The following is a 5,817-nucleotide window of genomic DNA, read 5'->3' on the forward strand; positions in this document are numbered from 1 at the left end:
AGTTTCATTCTAGTAAAAACAAGAGCTCTGCCTCAAATCAGACCAAAGGGCAGTCACACAAAGGCAAATCCCTGCTCTGCCTGATGAAACCCTGATTTTTTTTGAGGAACTTTCCATAGTTTCCCTCCTTAGATTTCATTTAGACAGTCTCATTGAGGTTGAGGAATAACGTGGGAAAGCGTTTTTTTCTGCTTAGCAACCAAAGAGGTCCAGGCTCCCGTTTCACTCCCAGTGGAGACAAGAAGATTGAATTGTTGAGTTTCAACTAGAAAATGGGATGCAATCTTCATTCTCATGGTGGGTGGTGGAGTAGGGAAGGAATAAAAGACCAGATTTTGTCCTTGAGCTTACTAAAAACCCTTCTGAGCCTTCTTTGAAAATAATTCCTGGCACAGTCAGCTTTAAACCTAAGTTTGACTTTTTTTTTCCTCTCCTAGTACCAAACATGATTAGAACATAGTATGGATTAATTGCTCTGCAAAATGTCATTCCTATAAATCAAATCTGTTTTCTGACATATGAGTGAGTGTCTGAATACTCCAAGCCATTAAAAATATCTGCATAATTTTAAAACCTGCTAAATGTTGTTGTTTTCTCTCTCTCTCTCTCTCTTTTCATTCTTGGTACAGTATGGTATTTTACTCCGATGATGAGAAGTTGAATGGCAAGTTTCAGTCAAATGCATTTTTTTTTTTTTTGCAATCCAATCCTAAAATCTTGACAATGGCACTTACAGTGGAAATGCCACCAACTGTAAATTTACACATGGACAAAACTTGGCATCCTTAATCAGCTCTTCTTCAGGCATAACTTGTGGGATCTGTGCCCACATTCTCTCTACAGGAATTGGTGTTATCCCACTGCTCAAGTATTCATGTTTTAGCACTCCAGGTGTATAACAGTGTGCGGGACAGAAATCTCCAGAGCTCATCCTACTAGTTTGAACTGTATTTCCTGTGTAATATGGCGAAAATAATTTCCCATGGTAATAATGACCACCCCTCTGTCTGACTAACTATATCATGCAGCTAGAGTTGGGGAAAAATTACCCAGCACATCATATTTTTTCTTTGGTAATGGCTGATTTGACAGATCCAAAACACTTTGTGGGACTTCTTCAGTTCTGCCAGCTCTTGAGAGGAGTTAGCTGTGCTTGTAGACGGAGCTGTTCCTGACAGCGTGCTGGGAAGCGATGTTTGGAAGTGGCTTTTCTCCTGCCTCTGTCAGTGGCCCTTGGCAGTCTGTTCACCTTGGCCTGGGTCACTGTCATCCTGGACTGGCTCACAGCCTGCATGACAAGCTGAAAAATTCATTTGGCATCATTTAAAATTAAACATTTTTTACTGCTCCCTCCATATTTCCCCTCTTATGAAGGGGGGTGGGGTGGGGTGGGGGAGGAGAGACGGGGAAGTAATTTTTTAACAGTTTCTGTCCTGAATTATTTTTTTGAGGAATTCCTGAGGAATTATTTTTTTAATCTTTCAGCAGAGGAAATTCAATTTCCCACTCATTTTTCTCTCTCGCTGCTCCAGTGCCTGGACAGAAAGCTGAGTTGCTGCATCTGGCCTCAACCAGCCCCAGAGCCCCCTGGAGCCCACAGGGGCCTTCCTGGCTCAAATGGGTTTGTGAGCAAGGCCTGGAGGGCCAGAGGAGTGACTGCACTGAGGAGGCTGACAGGTTTTCAGGTTTCCTTCTCTGACCTGCTGCTGTGTCCTGTGGCCATAACAACAGATAAAAAGGTCTCAAACCATTTCAGGAGGCTGGAGGGAGCAGTATGGCCAATAAAAAAGCATACATTTCTTCTCACAGCAGAAACCGCCAGCCTCTGAGATGGGCTCTTCTGGCTCACTCTGGAGCTTCAAGGCAAGTGTTACATCTGCTCTGTGCCACCAGCATGTCTACAGGGAGCTGGGGCAGCTGTGGCCTCTGGGAAGGGAGGGCACCCATCCTCAGCATGCAGCAGAGAGCATTACAACAGTGTGTGAGCCAGATCCCACAAGTCCATCATACTGGGCACACTGCAAACTACCCTAAGTGTCTCAGAGTGGATTTTGTTCGGATCAAGCTCAGATAATTCAGTCATAAGGAATCTTCCATGCCCACTGTTCTAGGATTTTCTTGCATTTGACCCTCTTTAGTTAGTTTATTTCAAAGGAAAATACTGCTTCAAAACTAAAAACTGGAAACTTTTGGCATTCACTGCAGTTTTCTCACTTTTTGACAAACTGCTCAAATTGCCTAAGTTCTCAAATATTTTAGTTGTCCTAAAATATATATATATATGCATATATACATATTTTCTGGAAGATGAGCTATGAAAATCATTTGCTATTCTACTTTTCAAGATATTTGTCATTTGTATAAATTAAAGTAATAACCACACAGCATTAAGGGGGATGCCATACTGCTCTCCACTGAAAATGGACACAGGTCATCATGTAATTCAGATCTTGTGCATATTGTATGGCTGAACACTTTGCTCTAAGGAAAATGAATTTCTATCCTGTCTACCTTCTGTGGCATGGGACCAAGTTGTTTCTCTGAACTGAAGAACACTCTAGCAAACACTGTTTCTCAGTTTCAGAATTAGACTAAACCCTAATTCTGTTGCCATCACGATCTAAACAATGGTGTAAAGATACCTAAGGGAGCAAGTGATTTTGTGTCTGCTATAAGACAGCGTTAAAGAGTCAAAATAGTCCATTAGAAGCAGAAGTACCTGTACCTCCTTCTGGCCAGGTATGAGTTCCACCTTTGAAGAACCATTTCTGTTGTTTTTAAACCAAATAAAGGAACAAAACCATTTCAAAAGGCCATAAAGCCTGCTCAGATGAATGTGAGGGGCCCAGAAGAATCATCTTCCAGTTCAATGAAGTTTAATTAAAACTATCTGGAGCAAGTAAAGCAGTTCAAGATAGCATGATCCAGCAAAGGGTGGTGGGGCCTGAGAGTGGAAGTGGTTTTGTCTCATCAAGATCTCTAGCAAGATGTTTCACCTTTCTTTTCTGGTCTCCTATCTTGATTTGTCTAATTTGTATATTTAGACTGGGAACTCCATAGCTGAAACTATTCTGTCCTACATAAGAAAGTGGATTCAGTTTCAGGGAGTAATAGGAACAGGACTATTTATAAGGAATATGTATGTATAAGGGGAGGCCTACTGATTTTGAAAGCTTCTGGTGAAAAATGCTTGTGTGAGCACAAAAGTTCAAAGCGAGGCTATTATTATTCCATTTCCATATGAATGATCTAAACAATTTGTGTCTGGGCTTAATATGCAGCTACTAAAACCAGAGTTCATATTATGGGCAGATGGAATAGGCAAAGGATGTGATAGCCACTGTGAAATCTGGCTGTTACTTGGTGAACCTCACTGGGTTAGGTCTCTCCTTCCACCTCTGAGCTACTTCTATAGGAGGTTGAGGAAGATGTGATGGGGGCTGCTGCTGTGCCTAGCTGCTCTGAGAGCTAGTCAGTGCTAGTAAAAATGCTGTTACATGTTCTTGTCTCAGATACCCAGACACATGTGTAGCTTCAATTTGAGCTAAAAAGAGGTGAATGATAAGCCAACATTCCTGCTCACCTGCCCTGCAGAAAAGCCCTGGGATACAGCTTAGTCTGAAGCCTTCACTAGCACAACCCAAAACCTCCTGGGTAGAGTTCAAAGAACAAAAGCCTTCTCATGCACAGCTGATACTCTTTCACCTGTCCTGCCCCATGGAGCCAGAACAAGGCAATAGAAGTCTCAAGAAAGACTTTCTTATCATCAGCTGTTCAAAACGTCTGTAACCTAGCAGTGTACTTTCTTTATTATCGTTCTTTGTTTCAGAAAGTGCATTTTTTTCACATCTTTTCAAACTGCTGGCCATACAATAGCTTAGAAACTAGAGCAGGTAGAACAGCTTTTTAAACAAAACCTCTCAATTTTGTCAAGAATGTAGATTTATACAAATAAAGTAGATTAAGATTGAAGTAGTTTTTTGTTGATAATGTTATTTTGTTTTGGTTTTGTTTGTTTGTTACCTTATTATTTGTCTGTTAGCTTTTTGTTGTAAACTGAAAAATACTGTTATTCTGTAACTTGCTTCCAGCATCTGGAAACATAACAGAAGGCAAGTTCTAACTTGAAGCAAAAGCAAATGTTTCCTCCACCCTGCCCTCCATAAACAGCATTTGAAAAGTTAAAAAATAAAATAATAATAATAATTCATCCCCTCAAAAGGAAGTAAAGGTAAGACTTCTTTTCACACAAGCAGACACACACAGAACGTGCCCAGGATGCTGATCTGGGATCTGTTCTGAAGATGACTGTACCAAGCTGTGCGGCTGGTGGTAAATGGGTATTCCAGACAATGACTTGGGGAAAATGAAGGTCAAATACAGAAATACCCCAAATGTATTAATCAGCTGACAGAGAGAATACAAGCATATCATTGGTGGCTTAAGACTTCTAAAAGTTTGCATAAGAAAAATAAAGAATTTCAAGCTGGTAGGGCTTTTTGGTAGACCTCAGTTTGCTTGAAGCATTTCACCTCCTCTGGGACCCTGTCTGAGGTAAACCCTCCCCTCTACTGCAGGGTTTGCCACTCCAGCATACCCATAATACTTCTCTGCTTATCATTTTAGCACCTGGGAGCTTTTAAATTGACCGCTGAGGGCTGCCTCTAGCCTGATGTGGGTGAGGTAGGGGAAAGTAGCGTGTTTGGAGCACAGCAGAGAAAAATAACGCATTTTTCTTCATGAGGTAAGCACTTTGGCTTTCTTTTGTAAGATTTTTTAAAGGTTTTCATCGCATTCTTAGTTGTGCTTCCTTGATAGAGGAGAAATCCTCTATTTGTGTGAGCTCGTGTGCACTCTGGGTGAGGTTGGAGAAGCTACATGCTAATAACTTCATAAAATGTGGTGTGAAAAGGAGTGCTTTTGCAGAAAATAGTGGCAGAGAGTTGGATCAAGGAGTGGTTTTTTGCATGTAGCAGGTGGCTTGAGTTCTGTGTAGAGTACTTGCAAGGTGTTTTTTTTTTTGTTTGTTCTGCCTCTCTAGAGCCTTTCTTTTGTGAGTCTGTAGAAGACAAGAACCCACAAATAAAATGGAGAAGCTGTGCACATATGATCTGATTCGCTCTCTGAACAGGCTAGGCTTGCTTCTGTCTGGGCACTCCAGGCAAGTGAAGCAGAAAAGAAGCTGCTGTGTGCTCCTCAGAGCAGGTGTAGGTGTTACTCTGTTGATTTTCAAGCTATCTAACACCAACATCCCTGGGACAGATGCTGCTGGGGTGGGAACCTGTGCGGCTCACAAGGAGAACAAGGGCTCAGGGAGCTTCTACACAGGCTGGCTTTCCTCCCCCCAGCACATGCAGACAAGGGCAAGGAAGAGTAGTGCTCTCTCATGGCTGAACTTGGCTAATGGCCAGGGCTGATTTAGATTCCTCAACAAACTACTGTAAGTGAGTTTATTTTTCACCCCTTTCTCTAAAAACCAAGAAGTGACTCAACAAAACCTGGGTGTTTTAACCTTAAAATGTCTTTGTTCTTTAAATAAGCTGGTGTGCGGTATCCTCTATGTGTCTTGTGCTTCCCCAGCTAGACTGGAGATTTCCTAAGCATGAGGAGACCTGGTGGAAGGCAGAGCTGGCTTGCTGCTCTCTAGGGCTCCTGGGCATTGCTGCTGTTAGCACATGGTCGTTGTGGGCTTGTTAGATCTGTGTCAACACAAGGTGCCCTCATTTCTGGTCTCAAGGCCTGGAGCTGTGTTTTGAGAACCCTGAGAGGTGTATTGACGATGAAGGCTGTAGCGACATGAGACAAAACCCAGGCTTT

The 5,817-nt window shown here is 42.2% G+C and overlaps 1 long non-coding RNA gene across 1 annotated transcript in view; it reads left to right on the top strand.

The window, feature by feature from the left end:
- Window positions 1–4,653: 4,653 nt before the first annotated feature.
- The window catches only part of LOC118170300, a 19,537-nt gene continuing 18,373 nt past the window's right edge, over window positions 4,654–5,817 (top strand). Inside the window, exon 1 of the long non-coding RNA XR_004752633.1 lies at window positions 4,654–4,744. This is a non-coding gene — a long non-coding RNA (uncharacterized LOC118170300). The remainder of the gene's footprint in view (window positions 4,745–5,817) is intronic.

This window comes from Oxyura jamaicensis, chromosome 7, assembly GCF_011077185.1.
Source record: "Oxyura jamaicensis isolate SHBP4307 breed ruddy duck chromosome 7, BPBGC_Ojam_1.0, whole genome shotgun sequence".
NCBI classification, from domain to species: Eukaryota; Metazoa; Chordata; class Aves; order Anseriformes; family Anatidae; genus Oxyura; species Oxyura jamaicensis.